Source organism: Panthera onca, chromosome F2 (assembly GCF_046562875.1).
Source record: "Panthera onca isolate mPanOnc1 chromosome F2, mPanOnc1 haplotype 2, whole genome shotgun sequence".
Taxonomy (NCBI): domain Eukaryota; kingdom Metazoa; phylum Chordata; class Mammalia; order Carnivora; family Felidae; genus Panthera; species Panthera onca.
In genome coordinates this window covers 26,714,952-26,738,699 of record NC_138356.1, presented here as the reverse complement: position 1 = coordinate 26,738,699, position 23,748 = coordinate 26,714,952, and the positions used below count along the sequence as shown (strand labels likewise).

General features: G+C 33.8%; 1 long non-coding RNA gene across 1 annotated transcript in view; it reads right to left on the bottom strand.

Moving 5' to 3' along the window:
- LOC132664208 (uncharacterized) overlaps positions 1-23,748 on the bottom strand; it is a 405,502-nt gene that overhangs the window by 216,592 nt on the left and 165,162 nt on the right. Inside the window, exons 3-4 of the long non-coding RNA XR_013553532.1 lie at positions 14,763-14,868; positions 13,712-13,765 (exon numbers count right to left, since the gene is read on the bottom strand). This is a non-coding gene — a long non-coding RNA (uncharacterized LOC132664208). The remainder of the gene's footprint in view (positions 1-13,711; positions 13,766-14,762; positions 14,869-23,748) is intronic.

Genomic DNA, 23,748 nt, shown 5'->3' with positions numbered 1-23,748 from the left:
ATTAAATAAGAGAAATAGCACATGGAAGCATTGCTTTTAATTCTGCCAGATAAATCACCACTTTTCTTTTGATAATCATAATTTATTTACTACTTTGTTTCACATTTTACTGCTTAATGCAATATGAGAGTCTGGTAATCACTGTTCAGAGTGGGATTAAATGAGTTCAGAAAGGTAGGCAGGAGTTAAACTGTGAAGATTTCTTACCCTGTTAAAATTAGATTTCATTTTGGATGTGATGGGATGAGAACATGGAAGAATGTTAACAGGCTTGTGACATAATCAAATAAAAATAGCCATTAATAAACATTATTATATCAATAATTGAAAAAAAAAACCTTCTTCCTCAATAATTTAAAACTTCAAATTACACAGCTTGGGGACAGGATATACAACATACCAAATTTAATTAAGTAGAGTGTATATGTTTGCATGTTTTCATGTGTACTCCTTAAAAAACAAACAAAAACAAAACAAAACCACACTTAAACTAAAATATTGGCTAGTGTCTCTGGTAGACTGAATTTAGATGCCATGGAAAAAGAATGGAATATAACTTCTACAACATGAGATAAGCTGTTACATTTTTATATGACACACTTTATTTTTCCAAAACAATATTATGAAATTATATAAAATGTCTTAAAATAATATTTTAAAATCAGCCAAATTATTTATTACAGTTTTTCCTTGAATCGAATAATTCTATATATTTGCACATTAAAAGCTTCAAGTCATGCAAAAGATATATCCCTGTTTTAATTGATCATTCAGTGGCTGTTTTTGCGTAATTCACCAATTTCACATTCAAAATTATTATATACATGTCCTTAGTGCTTTTAGAAAAAATAAAAAATAAGATAAAATTACGATTATTATGCATAACCTTCATATTATTTTTCTCTGAGCTCAATGGAAGATAACACTGAATTTAAAATAGGCTATTACATAGGTTTCAATAGTAAGAGTCTTGCCAATGCTAGTCCTCATTCATAGTTACATATCTGAGAAAACATTTGTGTAATCTCTCTATGTAAGCTTTGAAACAATTTGTAGGTGTTAGTAATGCCACAAAACATCAATCATTCACATCCATTTATTTCAGTACATAATGAGTTAATTTGGATATCCCTGTGTTAAGTCCATACTATAACCCATTAGATGAAATCACTTTTAGAGATGATATTAGTCTTATAATGCATAGAACTATAAGGATATTCATAATGTCATTATGATATTATAATAATGAAGTGGTCAAAGAATGAAAAATCTCTTCTAAGAGGTTTGATTTTTCTACATGAAATTATGGAAGAGGTGGTTAATTATATTTAGCTCAACTTGGCTCCAAAATGGTCAAGTTTGAAATATTCTTATAAAAGATTCTGTGTCTAATTTTGACCTATTTTATTTTTCAGGTTTAAAATTTTTGTTGTGACAATATGCCTTTGAAGTATGAACATATATTATTATTGTTGAGAAATGAGAGGTAAGGTTTCGGAAAAGAGATAGTTAAGTTAGAGAAATAAAACTACTAGTGACATTCTCGAATAAGAGAATTACTATAGGGTTTTGACTTACGCACTTGTGAAGGCTGGTATCACAGTCTTGGTCTACTGTTTCATCTCCACTCAACCTGAATGCACAAGACAGGCAGTAAGGTTTGAAAGACGGACAAGGAGGGAAGAACAATGATGACTGAAACCTGTGTCATCATGGGAGACCCTATTGGCCTTTTCTCATTTCCAAGCCTCCAATCTCACTGCCATGGATAACTTGTAGACAGAGCTGTCACTATACCAAAGAACCAAACCTGCTCCTGGCTCGGACCTGAGACATTGACAATGGAGCTCCAGCAGGAGCTGGAGGCCTGGGCTGGGCTTCTGTCCATGCCAATAATCTGAGTAAGCAAAAGCACAGAAACTTTGATGAGCTACAGAAGAGCTAGAATTTATCAATCTTCCTAGAGTGAACACAGCTACTGCTTTATTTTCCAAGTCTCACACAGATATCTCATGTGGCCAAATACAAGCAAAAAACATAAAAGGAAAAGTTTCTGGGAAATGTAGTTCAGCCTATCCAAGTCAACACATTCTAAAGCCATCAGAGTCAGCTAGACACCCAAATACCCTTCTTTTGACCATACTTAACTTCCAAATAGAGATGATAGTAATGTCATGCTTCTGCCTAATATTATATACCTATCCTGCATACAATGAAAAGCATGTTAACTTTCTCCTCCTACAGGTACAATGTCATCTTGTCTGTTTTTTAATTCATGTCCCATTCTTCTGGCTGAGTCATAGTCCCTCTGTTTGATATCCTGTAACTAAAATATTGAACTATTAAATCAGCTAGCGCTTACAAATGTGATGTTAGATAGGAGAGTAGTAGATGAAAAGAGAAAAACAATCAGTTACTAAATTTCTAAATATATTTATAAAAGTTAGGAAGAAATACACGTAACTGGTACAGTTTTCATTTTTGCAAGCAGCAACATGACTGTAGCTGATACATACCTAACTTCTTTCTCTATACATTCTTTCTCCTTTGCCCTCAGCTAGTCAAAGTTCCTTGAATACCAGGGTGATGCGAACTTTTAATGCTGTCAGAAGTGAGTTGTTGAATTAGTTCAGTCCTACTTGGATTGTGTTGTTACAGCTCTCCATTGACTTGATCCAGAAGATACGGAAGTACTAACAGACATCCTAGAAAATCTTCTGAATTCCAAATAGAATCCTCTTTTTATTCACATCGTGTAGTAGTAACCCAAGTCTGTCCTAGAACTGAAGATTAGTCACCCCAATTGGCACAAACTCATTACTTTGCTTGATAACTTATTGGCATACAGAGCCCCAAAGAGCCAAACGGCAGACTCCACTTTTGGTTTAAAGTAACCCATTGCATGTCCCTTGGAGGAAGCATTCTATCTTTGGAAACTGAGACCTCTAGATCAGCAAAGCTTACACTTGTGGGGACAGGAAACAAAATTTTGTTAGAGGATCAATAGGGGTAAATACGAAGAAAAGCTGTTCACATTAACACCACTTAATTACTAAACCCATGAATACTAGCTTAGGAAAAAGCCAGTACATACACTGTATACTATCAACTGGAGGACATTGCTCAACTAAATATAAGGCACTGGAAGATTTGATTTCTTTATCTAAATTATGAGAGATGTAGTATTATTCTTGCTTTGATTAAAGAGTGGTGTAGTTTGAAATGTACCTTTTTTCCAGATTTGCTTGCCAAGTAGTGCTGTTGTGTTTCAGTTTCGATTTTTACATTTTTATCCTGTCACTATTTCATTGAGGTATGAATATTTATTTCCTAAGTAATGCTGACTATTGAGCAATGAAAGGCAATAAACCAGAATGTAAGCAGCATGGGTTGTGGAAACACATAACCTGGGTTTACACCTTGGCCTTGTCATGTACTAGGAATAATCTCCAGGGAGTAAATGTCTATGACTCTTAGTCTTCTCACTTTTAAATGGGTGTAATAATAACACATCACACTGTTTTGTGAGAATTCGATAAAATGTATATAAAACAGAATAATTATGTGCCTACATAATAAACATTAGTATTCTAATTGCATTTTAAATGGTAAAATGCATATTCTCCTATAAATGAAGCAGGGTAAAATATTATAAGGTAAGGAAAGACTCATAAATCAAATAATTGTATTCAAAATGTATTCTAGAAATTGCATTTGCTGCTTGTGCTATGTAACAAATACTGAAACAACGTAAAAAATATTTATTTTTCCCTATCTCTGTTAATCATCAGAAGAATGCAACTGCATTTAAATAAGTATTTAAATAAGTATTTTAAAAGATTAAACTGTTAAATATATGTACATTATATGCATATTATGTATTCATTGTATACATATTATATGAATTTATTTGACTTCTCTACAATATTTATATTTGTAAATCTGCCAGAAATTTGGATATCCCATGCAGTATTTGGAAGTTTATTTTCCATCAGCTTAGTCTGTGTAGTCTGCACTGTGTAAGTCAAATCCCTAAGCAACTTTCAACTAAAATCAATGAATGTATAGAAGATCAAATGGTGTAGTAAAGAAATATATTCTCTATCCTATCTTTGATTAAATGGCTGCCTAAGTGTGCTCAAAGCATGATTTTTTTTTCGGTATGGTGGAGTCTATATCCCAGCACTTGGTCAAGATTAACAATGAGTGTTCTCAGTCTCTCACTATTTTTTCTTTTAATTTTAAATTTTCTTAAATCACTCATAAAAACATAGCCAAAGATATCTTCCATTTTGTATGCATGTTCTCTAATCTTATTTATATTCTAATATCTAGTTAAAACACACCATTATGAGTTCCAAAAATAAATTTCCCTTTGTACTAAGTGTTCAAATTATGCCCCTCCTTATTCTAAGTGATCATATTATGAGAAGGCACCTGTTTGTTCTATTCTAAGTTAATATTTATTAAGGATAAGGCCTGAAATCATCAACCCTTTCAATAGTTCTTTAGAAATGTAAAGTAAAAAATAATAATTGTATAGAAACATTCTGAGCTTTTAGTTGTAAATTGATGCAAGATAAAAGAAGTTATGATGACAATTATGTAAATGAATATAGAAAATTAGCTTGCCACTACACTTGTTTCAGGAATAATTTTAAAGGCAGAAGGCAAACAAAAGAATTAGGATCTAGTTCAAAAACACAACAGTGTCATTGACATAAATGGCTTCCATTCATTTGATGATCACAAAGACAACAACGCTAACCTTTATTTTTTTTAAACTGTTACTGATTTATGTGTTTGTCTTCTGTACTGTATGCTTATTGAGTTAAAATTTCAGCTTCTCAAGAATTGCTGTGTTGAAACACAAAACATTTGAAAAGGTTAAACCTTTCATGTGTAATGAGAAAGTAACCCACCTACTTAAGAATAACTAAATAAATGGTTAAAAAAACACAAAGATTTCTGCCAATGAAACAAAAGCTAATAATAAATAGGGTCTGCTTTTCCTATTAAATCTTACTCTGTGCTGTATTTTTTTTTCCAATGTATGCTGTATTTTCCAATGTATTGCTGTCCATTTTGAAGAAACCAATTCTAATTTATATAATATCAGGCATTTAGATCTCAAGAATTCTGAAAATAAACTACACATGACACGCCCAAGAAATATAAGTGCTGTACAGTTGAGTGTGATGTGCAAGAGAGTGCGTGGGTGCAAATACGAAATCTTTTCGGACAATAAATCTATGAAGAGTAAGTGAGGCTCTTCCTCCATCCTTCTATCAATAGTTTCACCATCAACAATAAATGTTTGCTTTAAATCTACAGATTTGGGATTCTATTAGGCATAAAAAACAATCTTGTCCCTTCAAGAGCCTTACAATCTAGAATAAATAAAGAAAAATTAACACGGCTGGGCAGTTAAGATAAATACTTCAGATATTGGGGTGTCTGGGTGGCTCAGTCTTTTAAGCGTCTGACTACGCTCAGGTCATGATCTCATGGCTTGTGGGTTTGAGCCCTGCATCGGGCTCTGTGCTGACAGCTCAGAGCCTGGAGCCTGCTTCAGATTCTGTGTCTCCCTCTCTCTCTGCCCCTCCCCCGCCCATGCTCTGTCTCTATCTCTGTCTCTGTCTCTCTCTCTCTTTCTCTCTCAAAAATAAATAAACATTAAAAAAAATATCCAGATATTAAGATAAAACTTATTAAAGTTTTAAACTTTAATAAACTTATTAAAGTTATCCAGATATTAAAAAAAAACTCCAGATATTAAGAGATGAGAGTGATTATCAATGGAAGACCTCAGGGATGAAACTATCAGAGAAGGTGGCTTGTGAAAGATAATGCTAATATCTGCTGGATAAAAGTTATGTGCAAGGCACTCTCTAAGTACTTTATAAATAGGTTCTCATTTAATCTCCAACAGTATATGGAATACGTAGTATTGTTTTCTTAATTGAACTGATAGAGAAAATGGGGCATAAATCAAATTGCTCAAAGCTACACCACTATTAAAGCACCACAACCTGGATTTTTCCCACTCTGAAATTTAATCTGAATAAAGGGTAGTAAGAGCAAGACTCAGACATAGGAAGGAAAAAAAAAAAGACAATTGTTAAGAAGTATAAATGCACGTATACAAAGCCCTAACATAGGAAATATTATGGAGCACATATCTAATATCACATTCTAATTATAAATCAACAAAGATGATTTTGTTTACCCTCGAGTTTCTGTATAATAAAGGATAAAGTTTTGTCACTAGTGTTTAGAAACAGATTCTCTGGCAACAATATTAATTTGTATTTCTAATTACTTATAATTATTGATAAGATCCTGAGCCACTACATATTCTGCTGGGCACTATGACAAATATTTTATATCCCTCAAGTCTTGAAAACAGGTTTGTGGACACAGCACCATACCCAAGAAGAAAATCAGAAAAATATACAAAATCATACAATTTTTGCAGTCCTGATTTTTTTAGTTTTACCTATTGTTGCAGAGCTACTATTGAATAACATCTATTTTAACTTGATCTTTAATATTTTTGGGAAGAGTCTATTTGAATAGTTTCAAATAAAAATATAGTTTACTTATTTTTAAGATTTAGATTCTCTTGGGGAAGAGAGAATCTTTTTAAGCTAACAAGTTTCTGTCTTTGCATATAAATCAGAAAATTCTTTACATGAATTTAAAATTCCCTGCAAACCAATATTTAGAATTGATAAATAGTTATTGCATGTTTATAGCATAACATTTTAATGTAACATAACATAATAAGCATGATACTCATTTTAATTTTGAAATATATAACATTTTATCAGAATCTTTTTATAAATAGCTGATCAGAATCCTGAGAAGAAAAAAAAAGAAAGAAAGAAAGAAAGAAAAAAAGAAAGAAAGAAAGAAAGAAAGAAAGAATTTAAGGATTAATAGAAAGAAAAAAAATACTGGGATATGTGATTATCTTAAGTGGAAATGAATAGAATGTGTGAAAAAATATATATAAACCACTATCAATTAGATGAAATAAATGAAATTTACTTAGAACTTATAAATCTGACAATCAAGAAAGGAAACAAAAATTTATATAAAAGTGCAAGGCTTCGCTCTTGGTATACTAGTAACTAGCTCTCTGGAAAAAATAAAAATAAAAAAATAAAAACTATCTGGTTTGAAGGATTTGCCAATGTCCATGGAAGAAATATTCCTACCATGGTCAATTTCAAGTTATCAATATATCACTGAACAAGGAAGTAGAAAGAAGTGCTAAACAATCCAATCTCTTGATACAGTGCCAACCATCTTCAGCATACCTCTGCTTTGGCTTATCTGTCATCTACCATGAGAAGTTCCTTGCAAACACAAATTCAATTTCCTATCTTTCGTATGTATGATGTATATGTAACATACTAGACAATGATCATAACAGAGAAGCAGAAAAGCCGGAGTTGCCAAGGCATTGTTTACTTAACTAGTATTGTAGCATCCACATTTCAGTTCCATCCAGAACCATATTCAGCTCTGTTCCTACATTACTGTTCTTCCCAAGGACAGTGAAACAAAATCCTTTTCCTTGCTGCATGAGTACAATACAAAGGGTCGGATGATACGGAGCAAAGTACACAGCCTGTGGAGTAAACTTGCCTTATCTATCTATCTATCTATCTATCTATTATCTATCTATCTTCCCTAGGGTATTAAAAGCTGAGAAGACAATGTTTGGCAACAATAATTTGAGTGAGGGATGCCTCTTTAGCTGTAGAAATGATTAAATCTGCTACTTAAAATCTGTTTTTGGAACAAGTACATGAGTAGAAAGTTAATAATTAAGGTTTCTGATATAAGAAACATTCCAACATCGCACATATGATTCAGGAACAGTGTAAGATACACAGCAGTGTTAGAACTGGATGAAACCAGCAGAAGAGGAACGCAAACCATAGAGCATAGTCTTTGAGTTATACCCTAAGGAGAAAATAATATAAAAACTTTACTGAATGTCACTTATTGTCTGTTTTATATAAATTATGGTTGTTAACTATACCATAAAGTCTACACCACTCTTATTTTCATAATTTCCTCACTCACGCTCATGATGTGCCTCTTTTAGGAAATACTATAGTAAATATATTATAGTATTTAACATACAATATATATTTATATATATATTTTAATATACTATAGTATATTAAAATCTGGGAAAAATTATGTCAAGTCTAACTTCTTCAATCAACATTCTTGAATCAGAGTGGACAAAATCAGATTCTGCAGCATTCCTTTACAGACTTTGGCTGAAACAGGGCCTATCTTTCCTTGGATGAACTAAATGTATCTATGCCTACATGTGAGTCATTAGCTTTCAAAATTTAGTGTTAGTTAATTTTGGCCAGGAAAATGCTTTATTTGGGAACAGCAAGCTTTAATAATAAGGTGGGTAAACAGGGATGAGAACTAGTTTTCCCCAGAAGATATAGGGCATTCAAAAGAGAGAAAAAGGTATATGCGTATGCAAGTGTTATGATTAATTTGCTGCAATGACTACTCAGCTATAGCAGAAAGCTGAGGAAAATAAACTGAAAGGTAAATAATTAAAGGTCATATGTAGATTTTTATTTCTTAAGGTTTTCACTTTATCTGGCAGATCAATTGTTTTAAAACTTTTGTGTAGAACAGGAGGGCTTTTTTGTAGTAGGTGCTATTACTTAGTCACTATATTTCATGCCCTCTATACCCCCGTCATGGTTTCACTATGGGTTGAGCATGTTTCTTTATTATGTGACATCGTAGGCCAATGTCATTTGAGCACATAGGAACTGAGCAGACTCTGAAATGTGCTTGTATTATTTGACCTGTCTCTGTTGCTTCCGCATGTTCATGAAGAAAGAGGCCACAAACGGCCACTCATACCAGAAAGAAAGACACGAGGAGGAAACCTCAAGTACTTGCAGCAAAACCACCTGAACCAATCCAAAGACCTATGGACAAGAAAAGTAAATATTTGCCATTGTTAGACACTGACATCTGAAAGATCTTCATTATATGGCATAATCACAGTAAATGGTGAACTTATCTTTAAATATAATTTTAGCTGTGTCAAACAAATAAAAAAAAGTGGAATTATAGTTGATTGGGTATAAGACACTCAAAGCGCGGCCTGAGTTAGCTTCTCTTTTGCCTATTCCTGGTGGCTTTGGTTTGAAAAGAAATTCAAGTTATCTGGGAGTATAAAAGGATTTTAGGTGGAGGAGTGATCTAATCACATTTCTGCATGTTCATATGTGGGCATGTTTTATGTCTAGCCTAGCAGAGAGAGGATAAATAGAAGAGGAAGAGACCAATGGAAGAAAGACCCAAATGAAGACCTGAACTGAGTAGTGGTAGAAAGATAGAGAAATGGGTTTAAGACATTTATCGGGGTAACTGACGTGACTAGAAGATCAACTGGAAAGGGTCTGAGGAACAGTTCCCCCCCACACACACAATATGAATATATATATATATTTTTTATTTTTAAAAATTTTTTAATGTTTCATTTATTCTTGAGAGAAAGAGAGACAGAGCATGAATGAGGGAGGGGCACAGCGAGAGAGGGAGACACAAAATCGGAAGCAGACTCCAGGCTCTGAGCTGTCAGCACAAAGCCCGACGTGGGCTCGAACTCACGAGCCTTGAGATCATGACCTGAGCTGAAGTGGGTCGCCCAACTGACTGAGCCACCCAGGCGCCCCAAATGTATATATTTAAAACAACAAAGATCTAACATTTCTACTTTCTGTTTTAAGTCATTTGACAGGCAGAACAAAGAGGTGAGAAATGGAGCTTCACACAGTGTTAGATGAGCACAAATATAACATGTGACACAGGAGGAAAGTTGGACAAAATGACAAAAACTTGATATGCAGGAAATATTAATAAATCATACATCATTTGGTTTCCCTCTTATTTAAATTTCAATCAGAATAAGAATGCAAACGACGACGATGATGATAAGTATTTTAAAATCATGACTTCTCTAAGTAAGGAAATTATAAAGCCATCAGCCTTACAGATTGAAATGAGAAACTACCAGAGAATTTTGAAAAATAAAGAAAATTACAGTTTTAATTGTCAGAATAGTAGAAAAGAGCATGAGTTCTGGCATGAAATAAAATGGTAGCTAAAGAGAAGATAATATACAGTGGTAAAGACCCTTTGGTTTCCATGGCCTCTCCACAACTACTGTTTGAAGCAATCAGGATCCTCACACATGTCAATCTCTCAGGAATCGTGTGTAAGTCAAGTGAGAGTCCTGAGCAGTGGCCGCCATATGGAAACAATAACAGGTCAAAGAGGAATTGGAGACAAGTGCTCCTGCTCAGGAAGATCTCAGTGGAGGCCAAAGGGTTTAATCGTCTGGTTCCCTAATTTATCTTCTCATAACAGCACCCTCAGATCTTGATGGTGAATCAGAGCACTAAGCATCACTTCAAGAAAGTAAGTGCTTAGCCGTGGATCACAGGCCAGGTCTGCTTTGATGCTCAGGGCTTGCAGACTGGTGAATTGGAAGCTTGAAGTTTCCACATTGAAGGAAACAACTTTGATATAAGCCTTGGGGCTGAAATATCAAGAAAGGACTTCTAAGAATCAATTGATGATAAAAGCTCTACCCTGTTTTAACTTACTTTTGTGTATGTGAAAAGAATAGCACCAATTATTCTGTTTGCGAAGCTGGTTGCTTGTTCCTGGTGGCAGGATACCCATACTTCATAGTGAAAGGATGCTAACCCACAGAGAAATATCAAATTAAACCTTTAATGTAAGGAAAAAATATCAAGAACCTTAGAACCTTCAGAAAATATTTCCACTTAAGCAATATCAGATGGAATAGAAAGTATAAATATTCAGCTGCTTTAGTAAATGTGTAAATAATGAGGTCAGAGGCTCTTTCCTATTAAATAGGATGAACTAATGCAAATAGTTGCAAGTAATGAGAACATCCAAAATAAAGCTTATTGGGCTTAAAATTCAGAAGAAAGTAGAATAATATGAGGTCATGAGTCAATGTGAGATTATGTAAGGTTTGCAGTTATTGGAAAAGTTATTGCAACATAAGACATCCTCATTGCAGAAAAGAATGGCGAGAAACTAAATGATCATAGTATTGGAACGATAAGATATTAACAGGTAATTCACAGAAAAAAAATATAAATAACCATTAAACATATAAAAAGGTGCTCAATTTCCTTTAGATTATAGAAATTAAAATTAAAACTATAATGAGTATAAGGAGATTCCATATTTTATCGACAAGACTGTCAAAAGTCAAAAGACTTACCACACAGTCTTTGCTGGCAAGCCATGTTCTCATATAATCCTTGTGGAAATAAAAATAATTTTCTATTAAATTAAATAAAAATTATAAGGAGAGAGAGGCCTTTATGAGGGTTGTATGAACCAATGGTGACCATGAATTTAGGAGAATGATTAAGTCAGTAATGCACCTAAAGTTAAAAAAAAAAATGGCTGACTATAAAAAAAAATGACTGTTTAATTTATTTTTATTTTACTTATTTTTTAAATGTGTATTTATTTATTTTGACAGAGAGAAAAAGAGAGAGCGAGAGAGAGAGGAGGGAGTGCACACACAAGCAGGGGAGGAGCAGAGAGAGAGGGAGGGAAAGAGAATCCCAAGCAGGCTACATAGTTAGCTCAGAGCCTGAAGTGGGGCTCAAACTCACAAACCGTGAGATCATGACCTGAGCAAAAATCAACAGTCAGACGCTTAACCGACTAAGCCACCCAGGCACCCCAAAATGATGGTTCCATTTAAATATGAAATGACACCTAGCATCAACTTTCCCAAATATAAATAATATTTTTTGACTGTTTATATGCCTTTAGTACAACATACAATGTATCACATAAATTATTCAGTCATCTATCAAGTATTTCTTAATTTCATACTTCATTCTAGAGACTTCATTTGGATGTTATGAATATAAAAATGAATCAAATATACATCTTGCCTTCAAGCTGCTCATAATCTAGTGAAAAGACAGAAACTGAGCACACAGTTTCAATACAGAATGTTAATATGTGAGAATGATAGACTTGGTATGAGAAAATATGGAACATTTCAATTAGAATAAAGCTGAGTATTTTAAGTACTCTGGCTTACTTGTTATGGCCAATTTCTTCCTTTACTGTCCAAGCAAAATATTTCATCCCTTTTCACTTCCCAACCTTCCAACACTTCCTTCCCCATTGTTACTTTAAATTGATAACCTTACATCTTCTTTCACTGAAAAGTTCGATAGCTCAAGACTATCACATCTACTTACTGTGTCTGTGCCCAGTTACCCTCTTTTATATTACTGGGGAAGATTTGCCCATGTTCTTAACTACGGCCAAACTTTCCATTTTTCTAGTAGATTCTATCAGCTTTTTCATTCTCAAAACATTGTTCTAGCAATGATCCTCTTTATTTTCTGCATTATAATTTTTTTTCTGTTACTGTGACCATTACAATCAGAATAAATATGCACCCACCAAGACACTAAAATTGCTTTTGTCAAGATCGCCACTGACCTCTATGTAATTAAGCTTAACTGTTAATTTTTAGCTCCCATATTATGAACTATAAGCAGCATTTTACACAGGTGATCATTTCTTTCTCCTTGAAATGTTTTCTTTGCTTGGATTCTAAAGCTCCTGATTCTCCTGGATTTCTTATTATCATTGGCTGTTTGATTCCTTTCCTGATTTCTCATATCCTTCATCTTTTAATGTTGGAATACCAACAAGGCTTCTTTTCCTTGATTCTCTTTTTACTTAGCATTTACTTCTTGGTCATCTCATCCTTTCTCTTGACTTTAATAACATTGATATGTTAACAATTTCATAATTTACATCTCCAGTTCAAAACTTTCCCCTGAACACCTCAGTCTCTCTCTGTTTCTCTCTCTCTCTCTCTCTCTCTCTGTTTCTCTCTCTCTCTTTCTCACACACACACACACACACACACACATACATACACACAAATACGCACACACACAGGCCCATATATAACCTTTCCACTTTGGTGTCCATTTGAAATCCCAGAAATTACAAAACTAGAGGTGAATTTTGAATATATTCTTTGCAAAACATAAGTTTTATCCCTTCTGTCACAGAAATCCATTTTAGATTTTTAAGAAATAACAGGCATTTGATATTTCCAAACAAGATACTGAGTCTTTTGTTGTTCCCCTAATTCACAAATTCTGTAAGAGCAAACACTTTGTGAAAATTCAGGAAAATGTGGCTAGGAATTTAAGTAGGCCAATCATTACACATATCATTGCATATATGAAAACATGTAGAAAACAATGTCTCTTTGAATATAGCTGCTAAATTTCTTTCCCAATGCCATGGCATGGGTACAGGGTATGAGATTCAAATTTGTGATGCACACATTACAACTCATTATGAGCCTTCAGGGTTATTCACAAATAATGAGAATGTTAAATCCTCATATGCCCACAAACTCCTACAGTATTAATTAGATTCTGCATGAAATTTTAACATAGATTATCAATATACTGTCCCCCATATATGTCTTGTAGGAGCAATTAAGTATTTAACCCATCTCTGATTACTCCAACCCATAGAAATATTTATCTGTCAGAACTTCCAGAACAAGTAATATTTATACCTCATATATACAAGAGTCGGCAAATACCTCAAAGGGTCCTGAGTCCACATTCCATTATTAACTCCATTCTCAGATACAGACCTAAATTTAGGAGAGATAAAGCAAATTATCAAAACAGAGTCACATACTTTCCTTATATTTAGTTTACTTTTATAATTTGACTAACCCTGTTATAATAACTATCAATAATAAATTATTAAAATAATTATAATACCTAAAATCAGACTACCAATCTCTAGTGAAATGTTCTAAGGCTCAGATACTGAGATTGTAAGAATGATATAATAAATATCTTTTGATTAGTGGATTATAAAAGCTATATAGTAGAGGGCAACATACTGAGGTTTCTCAGCCCTCACAAAATCAGTGTATATAAGGGCAAAAGTTGAAGAATACATTTTTGTCTAAAGGTATTCTCATGTACAATCGTCCTACTACCACAGGAAACTGCGAATGACCATTCATACTATAATCTTTCCACTTCAAAAAACTCAAGTTTTTAGAGAAAAAAAATCTCAAAAATCTAAAGGTTTACCAAAGAACCTTCTTCACTGAGATTGCTTGACAAAAGTATAGTTTAACAGTAAATTTGGTAAACATTAATTTCCAAAATGTAATTAAAGCAAAATAGTTCTTGAAAGGAATATACAGGATCTTTTCTAAAGATAACTTAATAATATCACAACACTAACAAGATGAATTCATGTGTAGATTTCTTTTATTCCAGAAACCAAATTATATCTAACAATAAGAAAACAAAACAAAACAAACTCTTCAAATCTACCTAAGCATTGCTGGCAAAGAAAAAATAGTACTCGGGATAAAATTTTAAATAGAAACTCACCGTGCATAAAACCACACTACAGAAAATAGATGTAAATGGACATTTTTTTTTTTTCTCAACAATCACGGGCAAGAGAAGAACTAATTGAAAACCAATAAATTAAGTACAGTGCAGCAAGCGGTCTCTAGCTAACTCGGCCTATACATCAATAGGTCATTCTCAGTTAATTAAGTGAAGGCATAATCAGCTTAATTTATGTAGTTCACAGAAGTTAATGATATCATAGTACAGTACCTGACGTTTGGCCTGTCCTTACAACTTGTTTCATATGTTCAGTTCATTTTGCTGTTCCTCAGCACGGGCACTTTATTGCGGTAGCTCACCTCCAGTGTTTCTCTTCCTGCAGAAAATGGGAAATGTAACAGTGAAAAAAAATGAAAATCCAAAGATCACTTAACAAAAACTTATTGTAAAAATGACCTGATGTTTCAGTGAACTACTTTGCATTATATAAATATCAACTGCAGCAATGAGCAGACGTTTTCTGAAATAAAAGCAAATGTTAAAATAAGATTAATGTAAATGTATATGATATGCACATATAGATATTAACAAAACAGGGAAGGAACTTTTAAAATATTGTGCAATCATCACATATAAGCACGAACTTGATAGATGTAAGAATTATCTGGTATATTTGTAAATTGTGCTGCATTTCAACACTAGTTACACTTGGTACTGAACTCTTCTTTCTCAGGGAGAGAGTTTCTTTCCACTGTCTCTGTAGCTCATCTTCTCTTTTCTGAAGCTGCAAGTTTACACACAAAGACAAACCACAATGTCAACCAATTGGACCTCACTTAAGGAACCTAGGAGATCGATTTGTAAAGCAAAGAATGAACAGGACCCTATTTCTGAAGTACGTTGCTCAAACTGCTCTTTCATTAAAAGATGCTCTTTCTTATTGATTTTGGCTTAAGTAATGAGAAAGCTTATCCAAAAATCTTTAGCATTTGGGCTCAAGTTAAGGAAATCAATACAGTCATTTCCCATTTGAACTGCATATGTGAGTTTTATGTACGAGAGACAAGACAAAGCCAAATTCAGATAAATCAATAACATTGTCAATAGAACATGAAACTGACAAATGGCGTTTTTCAGCAATTAAAGTGAGTTGTAAATATACAAAGACTAATCAATTACAATGTTTTGTCATTAACAGTTTTTAATTGGTACAAAAGTTATATGTGAATGTGACTCCCCAGGAATGAAGAATAGAGAACCTACCTCAGCATCACGTGGGGCCATTTCACTAATATTTTATAAATATACAGATAACTTTATATCTGACAAAACAAATTACGATCTTCATTAGACAGACTGTATTTGAATATCAATTAATCTATGTAAGCCGGTGAAATATTTTAGAAACACAGAAAGTATACGTCTACAGTAGCCTTTCTTCCGGAATGTACTATTTTTAAACACCATTTTAAATTTTCCAAGATTTTATAATATATTTTTGTATCTATTAATTGAACAAAATTAAAATAACTTGAATTTAATTTGAAATAGTAGCATTATTCCTACATTGGAAGAGTAAAAGTAAAGCAAGCATTACATTTCTTTCATGGTTGTATTCTAAAAATACAAAAAACAATTTAAATATATATTTTGGTTATACATACAGAATTCTAGAATTTATTCAAGTATCTTTTAAAAGTATTCTGTATCAATGATAACCTGCAATAAAATACTGAGCCATTATGGTGTGCCATTATCCTAAAGTATTCAGGAAAATTGCAGTACAGATAGCCAAATATAATTCATAATATACTAAGATAGGCATATCATTAAAATGCAGATAAAACCTTTGTTTTTAATAAAAAATGATATAACAAAAGTAAAAGGTTAATTGAAAAGCAAAATAAACTACCGAATTTAGTAAGGCACATTACCTAGATTAACAGAAATCAATGAAATCATTAAAACAATTAATAACTTAGAGCTCCGTTCAGACTAAGATAAACTCTGTGGCTATTAGAATGCGGATACAAGGCTACAGAGACATATCTATTCTGACTGGGTAATTTCCTCTCCTCTGTAACAGTTCAGTAATATATGCAACTGGCATTATACGGCCACCCATTTCTTCTTGTGAGACAAGAGATCTTTCATGCTTTTTTGCTATTTGTGTTAAGTGAATCATAAGAACCATAGTCTTTACAGAAGGGAACATACTTCCCCCCAGTGTTCAGGATATAAAATGAGCCATTAAAGCATCAATAGTATTAATCAAAGCCTCATCATTGTTCAGACTCTTCCTTGGATAGAAAATGTACAGAGTTCTACCCATCCTCCAGTCATAAACAGGAACATATATACAGCAAGCCCGGCACAGATATCTTTCCAATTAACTCTGAGGGTCACCTAAAGCCAGCATGTACTTCTCTGAAGATAATAGTCTGGTAAATAACTGAAAATAAGCAAATTTATCACTTCATGAGTTACAAAATCAGAACATAAGTTATAAATGCTTTTTACCTGATGCATTTTTTAAAAAGGAAGTGAAATTCTACAAACAGAACAGAAATGTAAGGTAATGTTATGAAACAGAAAAGGACACTTGAGTTTTAACCCCATTCCAAAGCTTTAGCCTTGCTCTAAAGGAAGTTCATATCTTAAGTCTTACAAAACAAAAACACAAGTGACGTTTTAAATCTGTTTCAAGGCTTCATTGCCACCACCCTCAAAACTCAGACTGAATGATCACATACTATTTTTGTCTTTTATCACTGAGACTAAAACCAGAACTATACTGGTGCTCTCCAATAGCAATATGACTTTAGAACAATTCATTGTTTTAGATAAAAATCTCTGTATTCAATAGGAAAAAAAGAGCACATTTTGTTAATTACTTTAATCTCTAGCTATGGAAATGCAAATTATTAGTAAATGTTTAAGAAATAATATACAAGCAACCAAAAGCTAAAATCTTAAGTTTTTGAAAAGGATTCTGATGAATAGTACTACAGAAGGTTGTTCTATATAAACATCTAAGAAACTACTTTAACAATTTATAAATATCAATAAACTAAGTAGAAAATAGTATAGTAAAAAAGAAAATGTTCATTATTAATCCTATAATCTAAGGAAATGGATATCTCAATGCTAAAGAGGTAGCATTGGGGAGCCTGGGTGGCTCAGTGGGTTGAGTGTCTGACTTCCGCTCAGGTCATGATCTCACGGTAATTGGGTTCAAACCCCACGTCAGGCTCTGTGCGGACAGTGTAGGCCCTGCTTGGGATTCTCTCTCTCTCTCTCTCTCTCTTCCCCTCTTCCGCTCATACTCTGTCTCTCTCAAAATAAATAAAAATTTTTAAAAAACATCCAAAAAAGAGGTAGCATGATTCATGTAGATAATATATATTAGACAAAATCCTACAAGTACAACAAATGCAAATTTAATAGTTACACTAAAACTGAATTGCATGGGGCTCTGGAGGCAGATAGACCTTGGTTTGACACTGTTCTGCCATTTGCTAGCTGTGGTGAGACATGAGGCATATTTTTATTTTTCTCTGAGTTTCCTTATCTGTAAAAAGTAGAGAAAATAAAAGAGCATCCTCACGTTGTAAAGATTAGATCAGATGATATATGTTATCCTTGGCCTCACACATATTAGGTCCATACTAAGTGTTTCCTGACCAAATGACTTAGTTTACTAATTAATAAACATTAGTCTTATTATAATGCAGAATTTAAAAATATTGAAATTTCAAAATATATTGCTGATCAAGTCATCTTACATAAATGTAATTCAGGTTCCATCTCTGTAAACTCCTAAGATTCCCTGTTATCTCTCTATAAGAGCACTTCCACTATTTGATAATTGCCTTTTTATTTGTCCCTTATGTTACAACACTGGAAATTCTTGGGGATAGGAACCATATTTTACTCATTTTTTGTATATCTGACATGACAAGTACTTCACTAAATGTTGATTGGATTAGTAAATGAATTAACATTGTGTTTGAGAGTGAATTGTTTAGGACTTATTATATATTACATACTCTGCAAAGCACTTTATATAAATTATCTCATTTTAGTCCCCCAAAGAACACTCTATATATCATTGCTATTCCAATATTCTAGGTGTGTAAACAGACGAGAGATTAGGTAACAGCCAAAATCACATGAATGGTAAATGGTGGAGGTTCCAAGTTACCTAAATCATTGCATTAATTGCCTTGGTCCAGGTGACTTCTCATTTTTATAGGTTTAGAAACTGTATATAATCAATTTGCCAAGAAAGATCAGGTCCTCGTTTACTGATGCAATGTAACTAAAAGTTTTTTTTTTAATATGAAACTTATTGTCAAATTGGTTTCCATACAACACCCAGTGCTCATCCCAACAGGTGCCCTCCTCAATACCCCTCACTCACCCCCCCTTCCCTCCCATCCCCCATCAACCCTCAGTCTGTTCTCAGTTTTTACGAGTCTCTTATGTTTTGGCTCCCTCCCTTTCTAACCTTTCTTTTTTTTTTCTTTCCCCTCCCCCTTGGTCTTCTGTTAAGTTTCTCAGGATCCACATTAGAGTGAAAACATATGGTATCTGTCTTTCTCTGTAACTAAATGCTTTAAGAGACCAAAGCTTAAATTTATTAATTTCTAATACAGTATAAAAATGCTAAGTAAGACAAAATATTATTTTCTGTGTTTCCTTATTTTACCTTTAAAAGACTACATGAGCTATCAAATTGTTCACCCTTTCAGCAAATCTTACTGGCCACTCATTATGTAGTAAGTGTTGAAGATAAAGCAATAAACTAGATGGGGGAACAAGAGCCAGGCTTCTATCTTCTAGCTAATTCTTATTTGATACTTACTATGTGCCAGGCAGTAAGCACTTTACACTTATTAATTAACATAATCTTCATAACAGCTTTATGAAACTGTTACCGTTATTGCCCAATTTTGCCGACGTGGACATGAAGTAAAAGAGGTTAAAGCATAAGGTTAAAGTTTTAAGAGCTTCACTTACAGTTTGGACCAGGCTTTCTGTACAATGAACTTATTACACTCCAGGCAAGGGAGCTGTGTGTTAGTGGATCACGTCACTCAGCCTGATGGGATGCTAAGAGCAAAGCTATAGAGCCCTGGCAGCCGTGAGCACCCGGCACTGGCTCCTTTCCTCAGGGCCTCCTGTTCCCCGAGTGATACTGCACATGCACTGATACAGACCTACTTTCCAGTCCTCCTTTATGCTCACCCGTCAAAAGCACCATTACCTCATGTCTCTTACATGTAATACAATTAAGTCAGTTACATTCCCTTCATATGAATTGCTTGTTGAAATTAAGAGACAGCTCACTTGTGCACATTTCCTAGAGCGGATGATCTATATTGCGCTTTATTTTTAAATCTAGATGGTTCTCAATGTTATGCTTTAGGGGTGTAGAGGCTCCTAGTCTCTGACTGCAGCTATTGCAAAAACTAAAACGTAAATAAGCTTTTAGGTTATTACATCATTCTTGTATCAGGAGATCAACAGGACATTGTTAATACATAGTATCAGTGAGGACACTGAAATACTTTCTTTACAGACTTTCACTGAGTAATATTTTAAATATAACATATATTATGTGAATACGACATAGTTATTTCTACTTTATTATCTATAATACATTTAAATACCATTTCACCAATACAAGCATGTGGCATTCTATGGTGAAATAACACCCTCTTGTTTTTCAGTCCTCCCCAAAAGCATACGTCCTACATAGTAGCAGTGGCATTGTACCAGAATTGAAAAGTTGAAATCAAAATTTTCAGTAGCATTCAAGATTGGCTGCAAACAAAACTTGAAGATTTCTCCTTTGCAAAATTCCTTAAATATGTGTTTATATTTATTTTCTCTTCTGGTTGCTTCATGTGTCTCTTTTCTCTTCTTTTTTTTCTTAACATATGTGAGTCCCATTCAATTTCCTTCTCGGTACTCTACTAACACTTCCTCTCAATTCTAACTTAATCTCCTATCTTCTTTCCCATTAACCTTTAATATACACACTTGCTATCTCCTCTTTACTTCCTATCTGGCCCATTCATCTCTCATTTCTTTCCTAATATAATAGATGTGAGAAAGGAAACTCAATACTCTATAACACAAATACAGAAATTAAGGTCTCAAAGATTAGAAAACATGATAACTCAACTGTACCACTTGAATACAAACATATTTACATATCTCCTTCTCAAATGTTTTTTCATCTTGCTTTTATAAACCAATATTTTCCGGGAGGAAAAACAAAAACATACAAATGTTTGATCCCTCTCTGCTCCATCAACTGCAATTTCTCTAAACAGTATTTGAAATAACCTGTTCAAAGGATTAAGAGCATGTGGTACTTATCTTTGTATCTCTGCTACCTAGCAGACTGACTGCCACAGAATAGGCCCTCAATGAGTATTTGATGAACAGAACTGAAATAAGTAAGCTTCGTACTTGATAGGAAAATAAATAGGAAAATTAAAATGGAAACACGCTCACCAACAGCTGTGGTGAAGACTGTGGAGGTGGAGGAGGTAGGCAGTCGATACTCACAACTCGGTCCCCCTATTGAACCTCTCACTATTCTCCCTGATTTTCCCTTCCCTTCTCTCTTTGGCCATTCATTCAAAGGTTCAAGCAGCTGTTTGAGGATTAGGGTTAAGGTTATACCTAGAGGTTCAAAGACTCAAACAGCTGATGCCCTATTAAGTTGCTTGGTTTTGATCCCTAAATAAATGGTGAACCAAATCTAACACGAGGCTAAAAGAAAAACCTAAATGTAAACCTTCCTTTAATGGTCTTGCTTTTCTTCCCTTCCTATCTCTCTGTAATACTCAAATTTAAGATACATTGTGTGAATTAAATCTTCAAATACACTCAATACAACTTGCACTCACGGATTGTCACAAGCACAAGTAATCCTACCTATCATGGGAGAATGATGGTTTTCAAAATGAATTCTCCCAAAGACTCCTTTCAGGGGTTCAAGTTTTCCACTCCACTCCTCAAACTTTTACCAGAGAGGATCTGATTTACTTTGTACATTTCTCTCCAGTATACATCTGTTTGCAGCAAGGAATCTGTTGCTATCTATATTCTGTCATCAACAGACCTAACCAAATTCTATCATCTAACAATGCATAAAATCAGAACTAGAAAAGTTAATACCCAACATGTTCAAAAATAAACTGGTGGCAAAATCAGGATTTGAACCACTAAAATTGCCATTTATGTCTTTCATCTGTCAGCACTATTTTTAGCCCTGGTCTACCCTATTTGAAAATGTAGAATGGTTGATAGAAAAATTATATTGTGCTACCTAGCAAACAATTGCTCTAGTATTAATTTTTGTCGTATTCATAGTGAGTCTTATTCTGAAACTCCATTCAACCGATTCTAGAATTAATATATAGGGAAAAACAAGAAGAATGTGTAACACAATAATACGGTTTACTTAGTTCACAAATGAAGTCATTTCATACTAGAGAATTAGGACCTGTATGAGAAACAATGGAGGCCGATTGCAGGGGTAGACAATACTCCAAAAGGTACCAAACGAAGATTGATGTGAGCGAATGACAAAAAGTCTGGAAAGACTCTCAAAGTTAACTCAAGTTTGAAATAGACTGGAACATTCAAGCGGGAAATACTTAAAGCAAATTCTTCATACTCGTCCACCAATAAAGTGCTATGAGTCAAAGATCTAGAGTGTGCGTAGGTCCTTGAGCATTACAAGGGTTGTGGGCTTTCTAGAAGTCATACATCTTCCAAATCTAACCAATTGTTCTTATCCCTAAGTCATTTCACCTGACTGCTTAAGGGCCTTTTTTTTTTTATTAGCCACTGTAACATCAATCACCTTTATTCTTTTTTGATCCCCTATCTGATTAAAAAAAAAAAAAGTTTAGAATTATTTTACTTGCCAACACAGTCCCAATGTTTATAAAAGTTTGCTGTTAGTGTGAGGATTTAATCAGGTATAAGAAACTTTTCTATTTATGTGTATATATGTGTCGTTCCTATATTTGCTTCTATGTTTTCTTTTGTTTTGTTCTCGCTATTCTAGTCCTCTTCCCATAGAAATTTCCATCTTCTGCAAGATCAAGACCTTCATACATAAATTATATATACAGAAAGTTCAAAATTCAGTGCAAGGGCACTCATCTTACTCATTGTAAGATTCATGCTAATATTCCACAAAGTATGTGGAAGATAAAGCACTGTGGGCTGGAGCACACAGTTTAGTTACATTGGAAAGGGTTATTGTCAATCTCTCAACGAGGAATTTATTCGGTATATCACATATAAATATTGTAGCAAACTCCAAACAATTCTCAAAACAGTGAAAATTTAGTTATTCTCAGAATAAATGTTTGTCAAATTTACAAAGTGTAAATATAAAAAAAAACAGAGGTGCCTGGGTGGCTCAGTCAGGTACGGTGTCTGACTGTTGATTTCACTCAGGTCGTGATCACAGTTCGTGAGTTTGAGCCCCACGTGGGGCTCTGCACTGACCTGCTTGGGATTCTCTGTCTCCCTCTCTCTCTGCCCCTCCCCTGCTTGTGCTCCCTCTCTCTTTCAAAATAAGTAAATTTTTAAAATAAATAAACAGATAAACAAACAAACATACTTCAAATATTGTAAAGATAGCCACCTGGCTAAGCCTGATTTTAATGCTCAGAAGGATAATCAAGAAAAAGATATGAAATAGCACATTTGTAGAGGAATTGCTGAATATTCTAGTAGTAGGATAGCATAAGGTGAATGGTGAGGAAGTAGAAAAAAATCATTGGTTGCTTTAAATCCTAATGGACAGGATTGTCAGAATCTCTCTCAATATCCAATTTAACCAATTCTCTGTTAAGATCTCCACCATCCCAGGAAAATATTTTCACTTCATCAAATTATTTCTTTTGTACACTCCTTTCCAAATGAAGGCTAGAGCCTATATTTACATTTTTTGTCTCAAATTTTCTCAATTCTCTCCCAGCACCAACATAAGCCTACAAAAGAGATTAATAAAGTCTGTTTTCTAAGGAAAAACTTCAAGTAAAAAACTAAAAAATAATGACCATCAATATCAAAACCATACTTATTAAAGGTGAAAACTCCAATAACTTCCTTTTCTTTCTTCTCCCAGCTCTCTGAAGTGGAAAAGGATTCCAGAAATATTAAGGAATATATAATTGATTAGATGTGGAGTCCAAAGACGGAATTGCTTAGGATG